Source organism: Dendrobates tinctorius, unplaced genomic scaffold, assembly GCF_039654945.1.
Source record: "Dendrobates tinctorius isolate UK_male_01 unplaced genomic scaffold, ASM3965494v1 ptg000223l, whole genome shotgun sequence".
Lineage (NCBI taxonomy): Eukaryota > Metazoa > Chordata > Amphibia > Anura > Dendrobatidae > Dendrobates > Dendrobates tinctorius.
This window is the reverse complement of record NW_027361890.1, coordinates 3047293-3069516: the sequence shown is the minus strand read 5'-3', so window position 1 is coordinate 3069516 and position 22224 is coordinate 3047293. Positions and strand designations below refer to the sequence as shown.

General features: G+C 41.3%; 1 protein-coding gene across 1 annotated transcript in view; it reads right to left on the bottom strand.

The window, feature by feature from the left end:
- LOC141059045 (BPI fold-containing family C protein-like) overlaps positions 1-12101 on the bottom strand; it is a 68559-nt gene extending 56458 nt beyond the window's left edge. The window contains exon 1 of the mRNA XM_073555255.1: positions 11999-12101. The gene's annotated coding sequence lies outside the window, so the exon portion shown is untranslated. The remainder of the gene's footprint in view (positions 1-11998) is intronic.
- Positions 12102-22224: the final 10123 nt, after the last annotated feature.

The following is a 22224-nucleotide window of genomic DNA, read 5'->3' as shown; positions in this document are numbered from 1 at the left end:
TCAGGAACATACAATTTTCCAATGGGACAATGCTCAGGTTTGTCCTCCTGAAACTCTTCCAGAGCACGTCTCAAATCGGGCTAGATGGCAGAAAGAACCACCCCCTCACCCAAGATGGTAGCAGGCTTGGTCACAACAGGAGAATCAGCAAAGAAACTCCTAGAGAGGGCGTCAGCCTTGACATTCTTAGTGCCCGGAAGAAAAGAAACCACAAAATCAAAACGTGTGAAAAACAAGGCCCACCTAGCCTGTCTAGGATTCAAGCGTTTGGCCGTCTCAAGGTAGATCAAATTCTTGTGGTCAGTAAGGACCACGACTTGATGCCTAGCTCCCTCCAACCAATGTCTCCACTCCTCAAATGCCCATTTCATGGCTAACAGTTCCCGATTCCCCACATCATAGTTACGTTCAGATGGGGAGAACTTTCGGGAAAAGGAAGCACAGGGATTCATCTTAGATGTTACAGGATCTTTTTGGGACAAAACAGCTCCTGCACCAATCTCAGAAGCGTCCACCTCTACCTGAAACGGGAGTGAGACATCAGGTTGCCGCAAAACCGGAGCAGAAGTGAATCTTCGCTTCAGCTCCTGAAAGGAAGAAACAGCCTCCGGAGACCAATTCAGCACATCAGCACCCTTCTTAGTCAAATCAGTCAATGGTTTGGCAATACCAGAAAAATTAGCTAAAAATTTACGATAAAAATTAGCAAAACCCAAAAACTTCTGGAGGGCCTTCAAAGAAGTGGGCTGAACCCAATCGTAAATGGCCTGTACCTTGGCCGGGTCCATTTCAATAGTTGACGGGGACAAAACAAATCCCAAAAATGAAATCCTCTGTACCCCAAAAAGACATTTTGATCCCTTAACATACAGGGAATTCTCCCTCAAAATCCGGAATACAGTCCGAACATGTTCCACATGAGAATCCCAATCCCTGGAAAAAATCTAAATATCATCCAGATAGATGATCAAAAACTTATCCACAAAGTCCCAGAAAATATCATTCATGAAGGATTGGAAGACAGAAGGGGCATTAGTGAGCCCAAAAGGCATCACCAGGTACTCAAAATGTCCCTACGGAGTATTAAACGCCGTCTTCCATTCATCCCCATTCTTAATGCGAATAAGATTATACGCCCCCTGAGGTCAAGCTTGGTAAACCAGCAAGCACCTTTAACTCTGGAGAATAGATCAGAAATCAGGGGTAACGGATACTGATATTTAACAGTAATCTTGTTGAGGGAACGATAGTCAATACAAGGCCTCAATGAACCATCTTTCTTGTCCACGAAAAAAAACCCAGCACCTAAGGGCGAAGAGGATGGTCTAATATGACCCTTCTCCAACGCCTCCTTAATATAGGATCGCATAGCCTCGTTCTCGGGTACAGATAAATTGAAAAGTTGACCCTTGGGAAACTTACACCCAGGGCTCAGCTCAATTGCACAGTCATAACTCCTATGAGGAGGCAAAGATGCAGACTCATTCTCACTAAATACATCATAAAAATCAGCCAAATAGTCAGGAACTATGAACATAAGGATGAGTGACCTCATGGAGATCAACATCCAACACTGCGGAGACACCATCACATGTTTCTCAACGCAGTGATCTAGAGCAATGCCCCCATCCCTTATGGGAAATATGCAAAAGCATGTAAATCAACAGCCGCGGAGACACCATCACATGTTTCTCAACGCAAGCAATGACTAGCCAGGTCTTTCCCCGGGAAGGAACAACCACGGGAAGGGCAGTCTCCAATGAAGGAAACCACCTATGCCAAAACATGGTATCCATCCACAGACAGCTGTTTCGGGGTATTGCCCCTCATCAGTGTGGAGTAGGAAACTGGCTAGTAGGAGCAATGCCTAGTGAAAGGCTATGAACATAAGGATGAGTGACCTCATGGAGATCAACATCCAACACTGCGGAGACACCATCACATGTTTCTCAACGCAGTGATCTAGAGCAATGCCCCCATCCCTTATGGGAAATATGCAAAAGCATGTAAATCAAATAGTCAGGAACATCATGCGACTGGGGAGAGGTGGAGAAAACAGGAGCGTCGCCAAGGGCGCACCGACAACCCCAACTCACCACAGACAAAGATTTCCAATCTAAAACTGGATTATGGATTTGCAACCAGGGAAACCCCAAAACAATGGCATCATGCAAATTATGTAACACCAAAAATCTACAACTTTCTTGATGGTCTGGGGCGACCCGCATTACCACCAGAGTCCAAAACTGAGGTTTATTCCTCGCCAAAGGAGTAGCATCAATACCCCTCAAAGGGATAGGTGTTCGCAGAGGTGTCATAGGAAACCCACAACGTTTAGCAAAATCCAAGTCCATCAGGTTCAGAGCAGCTCCGGAATCCACAAAGGCCTTGGCGGAAAATGTGGACAAGGAGCAGATCAGAGTAATTGCTAGAAGAAACTTAGGTTGAACACCACCCACAGCAAATGTATGTGCAAAACGTTTCTCTCGTTTAGGGCAGACAGAAATCATATGAGAGGCATCTCCACAAAAAAAACACAGCTTATTACGCCTTCTGAACTCCTGATGTTGCCCCCTAGACAAAACTCTATCACATTGCATAGGTTCAGACATTTGTTCAACAGGTGGCAACACCTCTCGTGCAGTTTTGCGTTCACGCAAATGCCGATCAACCTGAATGGCTAATGACATAGAATCGTCAAGACCAGAGGGAACAGGAAATCCCAACATGGTATCTTTTACAGTTTCTGACAAACCCTTCCGAAAGAGGGCTGCCAAAGCACCATCATTCCAGGTAGTAAGGACCGCCCACTTTTGGAATTTTTGACAGTACAACTCTGCAGAATCCCGACCCTGGCTCAATGCCAACAGGGCCTTTACAGCCTGATCAATAGCATTAGGTTCATCATACAACAACCCCAAGGCTTGGAAAAATGCGTTCACATTAGTCAGGATAGGATCATCAGGTTTCAAAGAAAACGCCCAATCCTGGGGATCGCCGCGCAGCAAAGAGATGACAATTCTAACCTGCTGCGCAGAGCTCCCTGACGAGTTAGGCCTCAAAGCAAAAAATAATTTACAATTATTTTTAAAATTCAAAAAATTTAGACCGATCCCCAAAAAACACATCAGGAGTAGGGATCTTTGGTTCAGCAGCATGTGAATGAGCAAGATAGGCAGAAATTCCCCGCACTTCAGCAGTAAGCTGCTCCACACGATTAGACAATTGCTCAATCTCCATTGAGAAAAAATTCCCCCTACGGCCTCAGAGAAATAGAGGAAAAAATATACACAGAAAATTCTGACACCTTTTTTTTTTTTTTTTACAATTCCTTCCTGCTATTGAGTACCCTAGAATCTGTGGTATGGCTGGTGATTCTGTTATGATTGAGTCACCGGAGGAGGAAAAAACAAAAACAAAGGCTAAGTCCAGAAAGCCAGAGAGGTTGGTGACTAGCGGATTGCAGACCCCTAATCCTGTACATCACAACTAACAGTAGCCATGGGGGGCTCCTACGATGACCTAGGCCCCTCGTCACAGCCGGAGGACTACATAAGCCTAAAGAAAGAAAGGGGAAATCTAAACTGCCCCAAAGCAGACCCCAAAGCAATAGACAGCCCCCAACATGTATTGTCAGTGAAAACAGATGAAAGCACAAACACAGACAGAAAGACAGGCTGAGCAAACGATGGGGCCCAACTAACTAGATAGGACAGGACAGAAAAGATGCTGGCTGCGATCCGCAAAAAACCCTATCAAAATCATGTCCAACACGTCTGATAAAAAGAGGCCCTGAAGTCACTAGACTTCAAAATCACTATGTCAGCACTCAGGTATATTCTGAAGACAGAGCAAAAAGAACTACTGATCAGTGACAAAAATGGAGTTCAGCCCATCCAAACCAGGGCAGGATGAAAACAAACACTAAGTAAGCAGACAATATCTCAAGGAAAAATAGCAGAGCCACACTTAGCTTTTAGCAGACAGAAACTTGAACAGGATACAAGCGCTCAGAGCTGAAGGATCACCAGCAACCCTGCAGGGCGTCGGCTGGCTTATATCCACTTAGTATTTCCGGATGTCCAATCATCTTCTATCTGCTCTGATGATAGGTTCCTTCCATCCAGATCACTTTCACCACCTCCTTTCATCAGCAGAGGAAATTCCTCAGACATCAGAGGTGCAGGAGAAAATGAACTCATAACATGAGGGGGTAGTTCTTTCTGCCATCTCGCCCGATTTGAGACGTGCTCTGGAAGAGTTTCAGGAGGACAAACCTGAGCGTTGTCCCACATTGCTCCGCATTGGCTGGTCATACAGGTATTTTTGGTACTAGAGATTTGGTGAGTCGGTCTTTTTGGTGGCCCGCCTTGTCTCGTGATGTCAGGAACTTTGTGCAGTCCTGTGGGACTTGCTCCCGGACTAAACCTTGTTCTCGCTCTAGTGGGTTGTTGATGCCTTTGCCGGTGCCCAGGAGGCCATGGACTCATATTTCTATGGATTTTATCTCTGTTATGCCTGTCTCTCAGAGAATGACTGTTATTTGGGTGATTTGTGATAGATTCTCTAAGATAGTCCATCTTGTACCACTCCCTAAGTTGCCATCTTCCTCAGAGTTGGTGCCCTTGTTTTTGCAACAGGTGGTTCGCTTGCACGGGATTCCAGAGAACATTGTATCTGACAGAGGAGTTCAGTTTGTTTCTAGATTTTGGAGGACTTTCTGTTCCAAGCTGGTAATTCAGTTGTCCTTCTCCTCTGCATTTCACCCTCAGACCAATGGGCAGACGGAGAGAACAAACCAGACTTTGGAGTCGTATTTGAGATGTTTTATTTCTGCTGATCAGGATGATTGGGTTTCATTTTTGCCCTTGGCTGAATTTGCTTTAAATAATAGAGCTAGTTCGGCCACTTTGATGTCACCTTTTTTTTGTAACTTTGGGTTTCATCCTCGATTCTCTTCAAGGGTGGTGGAGTCTTCTGCCTGCCCAGGTGTTGACACTGTGGTGGAGAGAATGCACCAGATCTGGGACCAAGTGGTGGATAAGTTGTCTCTCTCCCAGAAAAGGGCCCAGCGGTTTTCCAACCGGCATAGGACCATTGGTCCCCGGTTTAAGGTGGGTGATATGGTTTGTTTGTCATCAAAGAATATCTCTATGAAGATGGCTTCTCCAAAGTTTAAACCTAGATTTATTGGACCTTATAAGATTTTGGAGATTCTTAATCCAGTCTCTTTTCGATTGGCTCTTCCTGCTACATTCAAGATCCATAACGTGTTTCATAAGTCTCTGTTAAAGAGGTTTGTTGAGCCAGTAGTTCCTGTGGTGGCACCTCCTGACCCTGTATTGGTTGAAGGTAATGTGGAATATGAGGTTGAGAAGATACTGGATTCTCGTCTGGCTAGACGGAGACTCCAGTATTTGGTTAAATGGAAGGGTTATGGCCAGGAGGATAATTCTTGGGTCCCTGCATCCAATATTCATGCCGAAAGGTTGGTCCGTGCTTTTCATCGGGCCCATCCTGATCGCCCTGGTGACGCGGATGAAGGTTCGGTGACCCCTCCTCAAGGGGGAGGTTCTGTTATGAGTTCATTTTCCCCTTCACCTCTGATGTCTGATGAACTCCCTCTGCTGGTGAAAGGAGGTAGTGAAATTGATCTGGATGGGAAGGACCTGTCATCGGATCAGGTGGAGTTTGATTGGACATCCGGAATTTCTGAGTGGATATAAGTCAGCCGACGCCCTGCAGGGTTGCTGGTGATCCTTTCTGCTCTGAGCTCTGGTATCCAGTTGGTTCCTGTCTACTAAAAGCTAAGTTTTTTCTCTGCTATTTTTCCATGAGATATTGTCTGCTTACTTAGTGTTTGTTTTCAGCCTGCCCTGGTTGGGACGGGCTGAACTCCATTTTTGTCACTGATCAGTTGATCTCTTTGCTCTGTCTTCAGAATATACCTGAGTGCTGATATAGTGATTTTGAAGTCTAGTGACTTCAGGGCCTTTTCTATCAGACGTGTTAGACATTATTTATTTTTGACAGGGTTTTTTCGCGGATTGCAGCCAGCATCTTTTCTGTCCTGTCCTATCTAGTTAGTTGGGCCCCATCATTTGCTCAGCCTGTCTTTCTGTCTGTGTTTGTGTTTTCATCTGTTTTTCACTGACAATACATGTTGGGGGCTGTCTATTGCTTTGGGGTCTGCTCTGGGGCAGTTTAGATTTCCCCTTTCTTTCTTTAGGCTTATTTAGCTCTCCGGCTGTGACGAGGGGTCTAGGGCATCATAGGAACCCCCCACGGCTACTGTTAGTTGTGGTGAATAGGTTCAGGGGTCTGCAATCCGCTAGCTACCAACCTCTCCGGTTTTCTGGACTTAGCCTGTGTTCTTGTTTTTCCCTCCTCCGGTGACTCATTCTTAACACTGTTGTTTTTAAACCAGGTATTGGTACTTTTGGCAGTGTGGACAGTTGCCAAGTCCTGCAGGAGAATGACAATTCCTTCTCCTAAAAGCTTATTGACAGAGGGTAGCATGAAGTGCTCTAAAAATTTCCTGGTTGATGGCTGCGCTGACTTTGGTATTGATGAAACACAGTGAACCTATACCAGCAGATGACAAGGCTCCAAAAACCATCACTGATTGTGGAAACTACACACTTCTTGTTATAAGAAAACTAACTCCTTCCCTGCTACACTCAGAAACCTTGTAAATCTCATTGATATTCCTTAAATGCCTTCTGTCTCTTTTAATTGTGCCCTCAGGCATGCACGGTCAGCGTGCAACAAACTCTCCTACATCCATTACTTTTTCCTTTTCAAATTACCTTAACCTTCTAGCGCTTGCTGAAACCTGGATCCAGCAGACGAACATCACCGCTGCTGCTGTTCTCTCATCTGGTGGCCTACATTTTTCTTATATCCAGAGATATGACAACAGATCAGGTGGAAGTATTGGTCAGCTCCTTTCAACAGAATGTTTTTTCAGGTCATCCCCCATCACTATCCCTTATCTTCCCTTATTTTTAGGTCCATATTGTCAGACTCAACTAGCCTTTCTCCTTGCGAATGGCGGCTGTGTATCTCCCTCCAGTCCCCCTTCTATTAGTTCCTGGATCACTTTGCCACCTGGCTTCCAAACTTGCGATCCTGTGACATCCCCACTCTCACTATGAGGGACTTTAACATCCCCATTGGTGATTCTCTCTTCTCATCTGACTCCCACCTTTTATCGTTAACTTCCTCCTTTGGCCTTTCACAGCTTTCTAATTCTCCTATGCATGAAGACGGAAATACGCTGGACCTAGTCTTCTCCTGACTCTGCTCAGTGTATAACTTTACTAACCCTCCTATTCCCTTCTCTGACCACAATCTTTTCTCATTCTCTCTCAAGAACTGTCAAACTTGGTCAGGACACCCCCACTTTCCACACTTAGGCTGCGTTCACACGTCGCGGTTTTTTTGCATTTTCGCTGCGGTTTTTAACGTGCGATTTTGCCGCGAAAACGCAAAAAAGCATCCCATGCAATCTTATGGGATTCCGCAATGCTGTGCTAATGCTGCGTATTTTCCCATGGTGGAATAGCATCGCGGAAAAATACGCAGCATGCTCATTATTTTGCGGAATCGCGGCAATTCCGCCCACATAGGAATGCATTGTTCTGCTTACTTTCCGCATGTGGCTGTGCCCACCATACGAAAAGTAAGCAGAACATTTGCGGATAGTACCCATGGTCCAGAGGAGAGGAGACTGTCCTCCGGGCTGTGGGTACCATATCCCTGTAAAAAAAATTAAAATAAAAAAATCGGGTTATATTCACCTTCCAATGTCCCGTGCACCGTCCCCAGGCTTCAGCGATACACGCGGCAGGTCCCGTTCCCAGTGAGGAATTGCGATAATGACCTTTGCTGTCATCGCTGTCTCGCAAAACTGTAGTGGTCTGCGAGACCGCAACGTCATCAAAGGTCATTGCCACAATGCATCACTGGGAAGGGGACCTTCTGGAGCATCGCGGAGGCCTGGGGACGCTGCGAGGGACATCGGAAGGTGAATATAACCCGATTTTTTATTTTTTAATTATTTTTAACATTAGATCTTTTTACTACTGATGCTGCATAGGCAGCCTCAATAGTAAAAAGTTGGTCACACTAGTCAAACACTATGTTTGACGAGTGTGACCAATCTGTCAATCAGCTCTCCAAGCAATGCTACAGATCACTTGGAAAATGCTAGCATTCTGCAAGCTAATTACGCTTGCAAATCACTAGTTTTTCCACGGGAAAATCACGGGAACTTAAAATGCGATTTTCCCACGGAATGGAATTCCGGAATTCCCGTGGTAACTTCAGAGGGAGTTCCGCTACGTGTGAACTTAGCCTTATAGAAATATACATGCCATTAACACCCAGAAACTTGTGAAGATATTGCAGTCATCGTTGACCCCAATCTCCTCCCTCTCGTGTCCTGACTCTGCACTGAAACAATATAACACCTCAACACAGACAGTGACAACCCTGGCACATGCTGCAAACACGTTTTCTCCTGTGGCGCTGCAGGTGCGCTTAATGATTGTGACTAATATTTATTCTGTCCGAAGATTTCATCCATTATGAATTTGAGCTTAAAACACCTCTTCAAATAAGCCTACTTTAACACCCTTATCACCTCAATATCGAATAATTTAACGACTGTTTGACACTTCTCACTCTCTCCTCAATCCAAGACTGCAGGCCCCCACCACCGACTTCAGCGCTGATGATTTAGCCAATTATTTCAAAGAAAAAATTGACCATATCTGACAAGACATTTTCTCCCAATCCTATAACTTTATGCATTCTCCACTCACTTGCATTACTCTACTTGCATCTAGCTCAGTTTCTGTCTTTGAACCAGTCACGCAAGAAGAAATAACCAGGCTCCTTGCATCTTCTCGCCCTACTACCTGCCCCAGTGACCTTATTCCCTCACATGTCCCACAGTCCTTTTTCCTGGCTTTCACCACTCACTTAACTAAAATATTTAATCTCTCCCATCTGTTCTTTTTCCTTCCTCATTTAAAAATGCCATAATACATCCATTATTTAAAAAAAATCCCTTGACCAGACATGTGCTGCTAACTGGAGACCTGTCTCCAATCTTCCATATACCTCTAAACTCCTGGAGCATTTGGTCCATTCAAATCTAATCCACTATCTCTCTGACTACTGTCTTCTTGACCCCTTACAATCTGGTTTCCGCTCTTTACAAACCACTAGATACTTTAGTAAGTGTAGTTTTCGTAATCTACTAACAGCTAAATCTAAAGATCATTACTCCCTGCTGATTTTCCTGGATTTCTCTGCAGCATTCAACACTTTGGATCATCAGCTTCTCCTCGCTATGGTATGCTCTATCAGCCGCAAGAACACTGTTCTCTCTTGATTCTCATCCTACCTATCTGACCGCCCCTTCACTGTATATTTTGCTGGTTCTTCTTCCTCTCCTTTTCCCCTTACAGTCAGGGTTTCCTCAAGTTTCCATCCTAGGCCCCCTCCTTTTCTCCTTAAACACTGCCGTATTGGACAAACCATCTCTATGCTGATGATACCCAATTATACACATCATCCCTGCATTACTACAAAATACCAGTGATTGTCTTACCACTGTCTCTAACATTATGTCCTCCCTCTATATAAAACTGAATCTGTCATAAACTGAACTTCTTCCTCCAGTAACCTATGTGTAGTTCTACCATGTTTTTGTCAAATTTGATTCAGATCTTTCCTTCACTCACCACAACCGATCACTCGCTCACTCATGTCCCCAGACCTCAAAACCATCTCTAGAATATGATCTTTTCTTACCTTTGACTAGGCAAAAACTCTTGCTGTAACTCTTATTCATTCTTGTCTGGACTATTGCAACTGTCTATTAATTGGTCTCCTCTTACTAAACTCTCCCCATGCCTATCTATCCTGAATGCAGCAGCCAGGATCTTATTCCTTTCCAACTGCTACACCAACGATGCCTCTACCGGTTCATGCAGCGTTATGTGCACACCCCATGTAGTATATTATGGCTGGACTCTTACATGAATAGCACATTGTATTATTTCCCTTTCGTGCCTCCCCTATGTCCTCATAGATTGTAAGCTTGCAAGCAGGGCCCTCACTCCTTTTGGTATCTGAGTCATGTGTTATTCTGTAATGTCTCTATTGTCTGTACAAGTCTCCTCTAAAAGTGCTGTAGAATATGTTGGCGCTCTAAAAGTAAAAAATTCTGTTATTATTATTATTATTGATTTTAACAGGAAACCATGCCTGGGAATCCATGTTTCAGCATGGAGAAAAATGCAATATGTCAATTCTTAAAGCTTTCTGCTTTGAATAAAGCTCCAAATTTGTCCAATGTGTAAATAGAAGCAGTAATAATTCCAAGTACCTTTAATACCAGGAGGCGAAATGTTCATTAGGCACACTCATGATGTGAGATTTGTACTGTTGTTGATGTACTGACTTTTTTCTTATGCCTATTTATGCATTGCATGCCTTTCCCTGATTTGTGGGTTTATCATGTCTACGGCAGTGAATTTTATTACTTTCATTATCCTGAGTGTAGCTCGTCAGTTTACTTCATAACACTGTGTTTTATTTGACCACTTATTATCATGGCTAATTGATTTTTTATTTTTTTTATGTTTCTTTATTTAGTCATATTTTATTATAATCTTTTCAGCACTAGTCACTTTATCAACATGTTTACACATTGGGACATTCAAGGTAATTAATTTGACAGACACAAATATGTCAGTACTTCATCATGATTTTTTTTGGAATTTTGAATACTATTTTATTTTGCATATTTATGGTAACACCTTAATCATGCATTTTAATCCTTTCTACAATCCCTTCTTCTGAATTTGTTTAATTAATATAATTAAAGCTGTAAATAGACATTTGTTTTGTGTATTGTATGTATATTGATGTTAGATGTGTTGTATGTTATATAGGCTATTTATTATAGTAGAACATGCAAAAAAAGTTTAAAAAAATGAAAAAATTAAGAAAAATGCAAATGTTTGAATGCTTTGTCCCATTAAAAATTAAACAATGATAAAAAAATGCACATATTTGCTATTGCTGCATTTGTAAAAGTCCGATCTGTCAAAATATTAAATAAATTAATCCAATTGGTAACGGTGTAACAAGAAAAAAGTCAAAATGCCAGAATTATGTTAATTTTGGATGCTGCAACATTGCAATAAAAGGCGATCAAAACATTGTATATACCCCAAAATGGTATCAGTAAAAATTTCAGGTTATGGAGCAAAAAATAAGGCCTCACACAGCCCCATATCCTGAAAATTGGAAATATTATAAGTCTCAGAAAATGGGAACATAAGCAACATTTTTTTTTGCAAATTTCTTAATTTTTAAAAAAAGAAAATATACATGTTTGGTGTCTGTGTACTCATACTGACCTGGAAAATCATTTACCATTTGCTATATATTGAACATTGTAAATAAAAAAAACCCAAAATAATTTCGGAATTGCACTTTTTTTTTTTGCAATTTCAATGCACTTGGAATTTTTTTTACCTGCTTTCCAGTGCATTACATGCCACAATGAATTAACTTTTCCCACAAAAAAACAAGCCCTCAGATGACTATGTGGACAGAAAAATAAAAAAAATGATGGCTCTTACAAGAAAGGGAGGAAAAGCAAAAAAAAAAATGAAAATTGGCCGTGGCATGAAGGGGTTAAAAGGATTTCAGCTTTGAATTTGTATGAACATTGCTGATATGGTCTCATCTTGAAGACTAGTTTTATAAAGAAAACTAATGTAATTCACCCATTCTCTATCTTTGTTTCCTGTCTCTGTTTTCTTCCCTTGTTACTATTTTATGTGATATCATATCTGAGTAGTAACTAATTGCATGTTTATTATGGCCCTTTCTCAAGTCTACAATCTTACCCTCTTTGATTAGGTTCCTCTAGAAGACAATCAAATGTAAATGTCTACAACTGGGTACATACCTCTGTGCGATCTACAAGCAAACTCAGATGTTTCTCACTGCAGCGACATCTGCGACGATCACAGGCAGAAAGCTAATAAATGATCACTGCAATGACTGGTCTGGTTCTTCTTCTTTTATTTTGGGTGTGTGAATAGGGAGGAGTTAGATGCATGAGACATTACTTTCATAATTCTAGCAGTGTTATGAATCTGTAGAAGGTAATACATATCAAATACTTGCTTTTAGTTTGACAGTCTTCATTTCAGGCCACACTTAACTGTCTTTCATTACTTGACTTTTGTAACTCGTTTCTACAGAAGGATTCAGACTGTTTGAAAAATTGATCATGGCACAATGACTTTGTCGTCATGAGAACCACAAAATTGTCATTCACATATAAGCTATTTTGTATATAAGTTATAACCCTTTCATGACTTGAGTATTGTTCATTTTAAAATGTTATTGTACAATAAGGTTGCAGAGGTCTAAAAAAACTCTCCAAAAGCCCAAAGTTTCCGTAGCTTTGGTCTGTGTCGGTCAGCTGCAGCTGTGACATCATGTCTAACCACTCAACTGGGTTCTACATCAGCGTAGCTGCTAAGTCCTGATTGACAGCAGTGGTAACAAGTAAAGTAGATGTAACATTACTACTGCAGACCACAGACCAGAGGAGCATTATCCGGCAGTAGCTCTGTTTGTTATTTGAATCCTCTGCAACCCTAATATTAATTTAATATGGTCTTGCTTTTAATACATATAGGAGGCCGCAATGGCACAGCGAATATAAAAAACGTAGAGTCGGACTGCCCCATATGAGATTGCCTTGGCGTGGCAAATGATTGATCAGTTGTTTGCTAAATGTCTCATTTTGAAATACAGTTAGAAATTAATATGTACATATGCACTTTATGTATTGCGTTCTAACCACAAGCAGCGCTGGCTTCTCCCCCTTTTTTACATTAAACTGGCAATAGCTCTGTTTGTTATTTGAAACCTCTGCAACCCTATTGTTTAAAACATTTTCAACTGAACAACCCCTATAGCTTTCAATGTTCGAAAACCACTAACAAATGTTTGGTATAAGCTGATTTAGAGGGTGTAAGCTAAGGGCGGTATTGTGCCTCAGTTGCACAAATCCCACTAATGACAACATCTGCAAGAAGTTTGTATGTTCTCCCCTTGTTTGCGTGGGGTTCCTCTGGGTTCTCTGATTTCCTTCTACATTCCAAAGACATATTGATAGGGACCGGTGAACTACTGAAGAATAAAAATAAGCACATCCATTTGAAGGGTCATACCCATTAAAGCTGAAATGACTGAGATGGAAATATCAGAGTTCAAGGGCCAGCCAAATGAGATATGGCTCCAGAAAAAGGATTGCACTATTCTATCTCTAAATCTCATAGAAATGAGTTTACTGGCCTCACCTCCTGTGGTCAGGACTAGAACATTGATATTCCCATCTTGGACATGAATGGCTTAGTTGAGAATGACTGTTAAGCTTAAAAGATGGTAATTTAATGTAAGGTATCAATGTAAGCAGATGGACATTCCCCCCTTGAAGACAAATGTATTTTTATGTGTAATGTGTATTGTAACATTCGTGATTACTGATGGCATTGTAGTTTGCCAGATAGCAAGGAGAGTTAGGGTTAATGTTGGAGACTAGCCCAGAGTAACAGGCGTCAAAGTGTAGGGACAAACAGTTTCCTATAAGAACGTCAGATAGGACTCTGCCTGCAGTAAAAGCAGACCCACAGTCACATGACGTGGATGTCCCTGACGGATGACCGAGGCAATGGATAGTGAGATCCGGAGTAGAGACAATGGAAAAGGACAGAAATAAAGAGTTATACTTTGGAGATGGGTCCTTAGACAGGACACCTAGTAGTACATCCCCAGGTACACAAGCCAGAGAGGTAACAACTCAAGAAGGAACAGGGAAGATGAGACAAGGAGAGTTTCCCAAGCGTGAGTTCCAAGGCGTCAACAAGCAGAAAAGTTAAGTAACGATGTTGGGTTGTGGTGAAGACACAAGAGCATGTGGGCAGAAGCAAGTAAGCCTGGAAGGGGTAGAGACTGTGTGTGAAGATGTATGTTGTAAAAGAAAAGTTCCTGAAATGATGCACCAGCTAGCTATTACATTACATTTGTATAGCTCCCATTGGCTGTGTGCCCATGTTCTGTACCTCATCCTTTTTTAGTCCTTATTCACACTGACGTCACTATGACGCGTAGTAACTTAAGGTTTTAATACTAGAGATTCGAACAATCCCAAATTTGAGTACACCTTGATGCTGGTGGAATGGCCTTTACGCTTTTTTTTGAGCAAAAACAGCGTTTACAATGTACCTTATGTATTTATATGCACTATTGCTTTTACTTATTCACATACAGCAGGGTATATATAAATTTGGTTTCTGTATTAGGTTTTGTCCCTTTAATGGCCATGCTCCTATTTTGCATTCATACCAACTTATACTCAAATTCCTTTTTTTTCCTTTTTAGACCCGCTATCAATTGTACATAGTTCCCACCAAGTTATTGTTCAGTTAAAAGCTGTTTATTGCTGGCTGGCAGTCTCCCTCATTGAACCTTTCAACACCTGCTCCTTGCCAGCCGAAGTCACCGGCATCAAGCTGCCTACAAGGATGTAGCTTCCCCACAGACAAAGGCCACACACCCTGCCAGTACCCCAATCTTCATTGTTCCGGGGCGTGAAAGACGAGTACCTCGCCCACGACTACCGCCCCGAGCTATGCTACATCAACAAGCCACACAGTGTAAAATCACGGGAAAAAATTAGTTGAATACAAATGCTGCTGGCAAAATATTAGACTGGCTCTGTTATTATTAATTATGCTATGCTGTGTGTATGTGGGTGGGGGAGTTTGTGAATTTTTTTTCTTTTAAAGAAAAAACATTGTGTAAAAATCAGAAATGTTTTAAGTTGTGATGTAAAGATTAGGAACTTGTGAAGCCCTAGTTGTAGACTGTCATGATGTCATAATAAGCTCCTCTTGTGTATATAGAGACAGAGCAGACTGTAAATGAGATCTTAAATGGGAGACTTTATGTTTTGTGGGGCATAAATGAGCTGAACTAGAATGGATGAAGAAAAGAGCGACCAAGGTTATTAAGGGAATGGGTGGACTGCAATATCAAGACAGGTTATCAAACTTGGGGTTATTCAATTTTGAAAAACAAAGCGTCAGGGGTGAACCAATTACAATGTTAACATGTATGAAGGGACAGTAGATCTTTTTATACTTAGGTCTGCAATGATGATAAGGGGCATCCTCTACGTCTAGAGGAAAGGTTTAATCATAATTACAAACTGTGATTTTATAAGAGTAGTGAGACTATAGAACTCTCTGCAAAATGATGTAGTAATGGTTGATTCAGTAAAAAAAAGTTCATGGAGGGCCTGATTGCCTTTCTTGTAAAAAAAAAAAATAAAAAAAAAAATACCGGTAATTATGTAGCTTTTGACTCTGAATCAACACATTAGGTTATATGTGAATTCAATGGACTTACAGTCCTGCTCATCATACTTGGCACCCATAAAGTGAAAGTAAATAATATGGAATATCTTCTGAAAATAATTAATCAAGTGAAATAGTTAAATACAAAAGAGCAAATGATAAACAATAATTTAAAAGAAAAAACAATAGGAAGGAAAAATAGAAAAACCTAAAGCTTGCTGTGACACTGATATTGGCACCCTTTAGGCTAAGTGCACACGTAGCAGAAAATTTCTGCTAAAAAACCTGACTCCCTTCCCAGAAACCGTGCGTTTTTTCTGCGCGTTTTCTGCGTGGTTTTTTTGCAGAAAACGCGCTGTTTTTATGCGTTTTTTTCAGCGCATTTTCAAAACGCATAGAACTAGCCAGAAACGCTGAAAAATCTGCAAAATTAATGAGCATGCTGCGGTTTTACCGCGATGCGTTTTTTTCGCAGTATAAAAAACGCATCAATATGCACAAAAAGTGCAAAATGCATAGAAATTAATGGGAAGCTTATTTTTAGCGGTTTTATTGGAAAAACCGCTAAAAATACTGCTAAAAAACGCTGTGTGTGAACACAGCCTAACAATAAATTAGTATGGAAACACATTTTGACTCACTTGTGGTAAATCAGAAATGAGAATCAACTATGAATAATTGTTGGTGCTCATGAGGCCTGAATTAGCCAATGAATGAAGACTTCAGTGTTTTAAAAAGCCACATGGTAGGCCCTGTTCCATTGTCACAACTTTGTAGACAAAGAAACTGTCTGAGGATATCAGAACTTTTTTATTAACAAACAAAAGACTTTGAATTGGTATAAGGTCATCTCCAAATTCCTTGGTCTACATGTTTCAACAGTGCACAGTGTTATTAAAAGTTTGCCAAGCATGGAACCGTCAAGAACCTCTCTGGATGTGGTGCAAGAGGAAAGGTATTTGAAGGTTGGTGCAAATGGTGGAAAAAACACTGCGCCATACATAGAAAGACCTAAATGCCAACCTGGAACAGACTTGGGTCATCGTTTCAACAAGTATCTTATGCCGCACACTAGACCAAGCAGAGGTTTATGGGCTAAGGACAAGGAAGATCCATTGCTGATGTAAAGACATAAAAAGGAGCTACTGAAGTTTTCCATGTTCTGTGGACAGATGAAACAAAAATAGAGCTTTTTGGCAATGCAAAGCAACAGTTTGTTTACAGGCGGCGCAATGAAGCTTATAAGGAAAAGAATACCCTACCAACAGTAAAGCATGGTGGTGGATCCATAAAACTGTGGGGTTGCTTTTCTGCACCTGGTACTGGAGGCCTTGACTGTATCACAGGACTTATGAAATCAGAGCATTATCAAAAGATTTTAGAGCAAATTGTCCTACCCAGTGTAAGAAAACTTGGTTTGAGTCGAAGATCATGGGTCCTCCAGCAAGACAATGCCCAAAGCACATATCCAAAAGTACACAGGAATGGTTGAAAAAAGAAAAAATGGACAGTTTTAAAATGATAAGCAATTCCTTTGAAAATATTTGGGGTGAGCTGAAATCTGCTATTGGGAAAAAAAAACCCTGCAAACATTCAAAAGCTTGAACAAACTGCAAAGGAAGTGTGGAAGAAAATACCAGCTGAGAAGTGCAAGTCTGCAAGAATCTTATAGATGGCTACAAGAAACCTTTGGAGGCTGTCATCAATGCCAAAGGGTGTGCAACCAAGTATTAAATAGGGGTGTCTTTATTGCTGCACATGCTGTTTATTCTGTTTCTTCTTTGAAATTGCAACATGTAAGTTGAAAAACAATGTTTTATTGTTGCATTGCTTTTGACCACCAATTAAAAAATCCTGAATATATAACTATGGTACATTTCCATTTATTTCTGAAGATATTGTACAGTCTATGAAAAAAGTAAGGGTTGCCAACAATGGTGAGCAGCATTATATGTCTTTGAAGAATAAAACTGTGACTTATTTTTGTAAATTTTATTGCATCAATATAAATACAGATACAAATACATGTAATTCCCAATCTGGATGGTTTGTTTCACAGCTGCATTGAAAAAAAAACACTACATGTGGTATGGTAATTGATATAATAGTTGTCTTACATGCATGCTAATCTGCTAATGATACACTACTACAAGTAAAAGTCACCAGGCAACCAGAATTCATCTCATATGGGAGAGAGCCACTAGATCACATGATCAGAAAAAAATAGGGTTAGTCAGCACATCCTAAAAAAATGCTGTGACCTCATTGAAGACTGCAAGCACACTGGAAGCATCAAGAAATATGCAAATATGATGTGATGTATAAGAATTTTTCTAAAATTCATTGGTGCTTTATTTACTATTAGTGATGAGTGAGCATACTCGGTAATGCTCGTTACTCACCTGAGCATCGTTGTACTCGCGGTACTTGGCCAGCGCTGATCATTTCCAGGTTTGCTCAGCGGGAATTCGGGTTCCCGCCCTGCATGTTTGGCGCTCTTTAGAGCACCACTCAACATGCAGGGATTGTCTGCCACGCACTGTAATGCCGCAGCCATGTTGGTTGTGGTATTACAGTGATTGGCTGGCCGCACAGCATCATCGGTCTGTATGAGACCTGCCGTTGCCCTGCTCATCACATTCACCTCCAGAATCAGACAGTGTAGGGAAAGCTGCTGCCAAGATAGGGTCAGATTTGGGGGTTTATAAGTTAGTATGGTTATACCATAATAGAATACACAAATCCAGCTTAATCAACAGTCCTTCTAAGGATTAATTACGGGGTATATAGATTGCAGTGCTAGGTAGGCAGGGAGTGTCTGTGGGTATATAGATATCAGTAGCAGGCAGGCATTGTATGTGGCATACTTCATAGCAAACATCAAGAGGGTCCATTCCATTACTGTCTGCTGCCTATTATATATTTTGACCTTATATACATAGCCCTAGATATATATTATTTTTTGCATCTTAATCCTGAATATTTTATTTGAAAGCAATCCTTTTTTTCTCCATTTGCTTGTTGACACTGCAGAATACAGCCAGATCCTTTTCATAGTACAGTGTGAAAATCCAGCTATTTTAAACGGGTTTGCCTGTTCCAGCCATCACATCTGACAGTGCAGAAAACTCTGCCATTTTTGAAGTACTGTGAAAAAAATTTTTTAGTGTCTTATATTATTTGTTTACACCATTTTGCTGGCCAAAAAATATTTAGCTGCCAAAAAAAATTTAGCTACAGAGCAAATATTTTACACTGGGTTTTGTCCGCCACATGGGTCAAATATCATTGCACTCCAAATTGTGCAATTTCAGGCCTCCATAGAATTTTTTTGTTGTGTCTTAGCCTACTTATTGACACAATTTAGCTGGGCATAAAAAAAAAGAAAATACAGGCCAGATATTTGAAAGTGGGCTATTTCCATGAGACGCCTCATCTATCTGTGGGCTACAAATTGTGGCACTTAAGGCCTCTATTCAACTGTTTTTGCTGTGTCTTAGGCTAATTTCACACTTGCTTTTTTTTGCAGCGCGTTTTTCCCGCAAAAAAATGCATTGAAAAAATGCATACAAACGCATACAAATGCTGCGTTTTTTTCAAGCATTTTTATGAGCATGCATGAAAAAAACGCAGCGTTTTTATGCGTTTGTATGCGTTTTTAGTGCGTTTTTCCCGCGTTTGCGTTTTTTTCCAACATTAGGTGGCCCCTCACACTAACCCAAACCATGACTTTCCTAACCCTAACCCTAACCCTAACCCTGACCCTAACCCTAACTCTAACCCAGACCCTAACCCTAACCCTAACCCTGACCCTAACCCTAACCCTAACCCTGACCCTAACCCTAACCCTAACCCTGACCCTAACCCTAACCCTTAACCAAACCATACTAACCCTAACCCTAACCCTGACCCTAACCCTTACCCTTAACCAAACCATACTAACCCTAACCCTAACCCTAACCCTGACCCTAACCCTGACCCTAACCCTAACCCTTAACCAAACCATACTAACCCTAACCCTAACCCTGACCCTAACCCTAACCCTTAACCAAACCATACTAACCCTAACCCTAACTCTGACCCTTAACCAAACCATACTAACCCTAACCCTAACCCTAACCCTGACCCTAACCCTGACCCTAGCCCTAACCCTTAACCAAACCATACTAACCCTAACCCTAACCCTAACCCTGACCCTAACCCTAACCCTTAACCAAACCATACTAACCCTAACCCTGACCCTAACCCTGACCCTAACCCTGACCCTAACCCTAACCCTTAACCAAACCATACTAACCCTAACCCTAACCCTAACCCTGACCCTAACCCTAACCCTTAACCAAACCATACTAACCCTAACCCTAACCCCGACCCTTACCCTGACCCTAACCCTAACCCTTAACCAAACCATACTAACCCTAACCCTAACCCTAGCCCTAACCCTGACCCTAACCCTAACCCTAAACCCCCTTAACTGACCCTAACTCTAACCCAAACCCCTAAATTCCATTGTCAAACTAATGGTAAAAAAAAAACGCATGCGCAAAAAAACGCATACATAAGCATGCCAATGCGCACATATGCGCACCCATAGACTTATAATGGGTGTCCTGCTGTAAAAAAACGCATTGCGCGCACATGCGTTTTTTTGAGGCAAGTCGGACGCCCAAAAAATGCAACAGGATGCATTTTGTGCGCCCGAGTGCATACCGCAAAAAAACGCATGCGCGGAAAAACGCATACAAACGCATGTGTATGCGCACATAAGCGCATCCCATGCAAAGTATAGGAAAAAAAAAAGCATGCGTTTTTTAGAGCTAAAATCCCGCGAAAAAAAACGCAAGTGTGAAACCAGCCTTACCCTAGTTCTATACACTATTGTGCAGGGAAAAACAAAAAAATACAGGCCAGATATTTGAAAGTGGGCTATCTCTGTCAGATGCCTCATCTATCTGTGGGCTACAAAATGTGGCATTTCAGGCCTCCATTCAACTGTTTTTGCTGTCTTACCCTTGTTCTATACACTATTGTGTAGGGAAAAACAAAAAATACAGGCCAAATATTTGAAAGTGGGCTATCTCCATCAGACACCTCATCTATTTGTGTGCTAAAAATTGGGGCATTTCAGGCCTCCATTCAACTGTTTTTGCTGTGTGTTACCCTAGTTCTATACACTATTGTGCAGGAAAAAAAAATACAGGCCAGATATTTGAAAGTGGTCTATCTCCATTAGACTCCTCATCTACCTGTGGGCTAAAAATTGGGGCATTTCAGGCCTCCACTGAAATATTTTTGCAGTGTGTTACTCCAATTATTAACATTATTTTGCTGTAAAAAAAGTCTTTTTTGCCACAACCCCCTCGGCGGTCTTTTTAGCGAATCAAAACATCAGAAATCAATGGGAACAGTGCTCAAGTGACATGGGAACATCATGGGGAAGACCCCTGTAAGCATTTCTGACTCCTAGGTCACTGCTGTGAACAATGTTGTTAGAGTGTTAAGCCACTTTTACAGGAGCGCACTAAAACACAAAAATTAATCCAAAATGGATTTTCCTGGCAAATATGTTAAGGAACACCCTTTCCAGGGTAATAATTTGTATGTAATGCAAAATAAATAACTACCCAAAAAATGTACCTCCACCACTTTTGCTTTGTTCATACGCAGCGTTTTTTATGCGTTTTTCATCTTTAGCATTGCTTTCAACCAATACAAATACAGTCACTGGGAAATGTCATTTTAACATTTTACAACCTTAGCTGGCCGTGTGGTGTGTGACACAACATTAGACACATCCTGTTTCATTTAAGAAGGAGGGACTCAGTAAGTCACAAAGCCTATTTTTATAGGGGCATCTGGCAGCATTTATATTCTTAAAGGGCCATCAGCCGGCTATGCTTTGTTGTTCCCATTAATAAACAGTGGGTCTCCTATACTGTTATTGCCTATGCAGTGAGTGGCTGGGCTGCTAAAAATTAGGATGCACCCCAATACCCCATTGACAAGACGTACAGGAGGGCCTCATGAAAAAATATTCCCAATTATAAGATAGTGTGTCTCCCATAGTGTTTGCCTATGCGTTGAATGCAAGGCCTGCCTTGCCCCAAACTTACACACACCCCAATAACCCTTTGAACCGATGTCCTGGATAGCTTCATGAAACCAAATTTCCCATTCTTTTTCATTTGATACTGCTACATTGTTTGTCTATGCATTGAATGCAAGGCCTGCCTTGCTACTTTGTTACACGCACCCCAATAACCCTTTGAACGAATGTCCTGGATAGCTTCATGAAACCAAATTTCCCATTCTTTTTCATTTGATACTGCCACACTGTTTGTCTATGCATTGAATGCAAGGCCTGCCTTGCTACTTTGTTACACGCACCCCAATAACCCTTTGAACTAACGTCCTGGATGGCTACATGAAACCAAAATATTCAGAATTGAGAGTCCTCAGTGGTTGATACCTTTTAATGGCTAACTGAAAAGATGGTAACACATTTCAATCTTTCAAGACTACGCAGGTCTCTTCATCAGGCTGACTAATACAAAATCTGAAGAATAACATTTTTATACACAAGACAGCACATAAATAACTCAATAGATAAGACAAGTGATGTGAAGCAGAATAGTCATTGTGGGAGAGAGATAAGCATAAATATTGGACCAGTTCATAGATAAGGAGTCTGGATGTTTTATTGTCCTCTGATTGGGGTCTCCTAATGTGTTGTGATGCCTCCACAAGGTCTTAGGAGCAA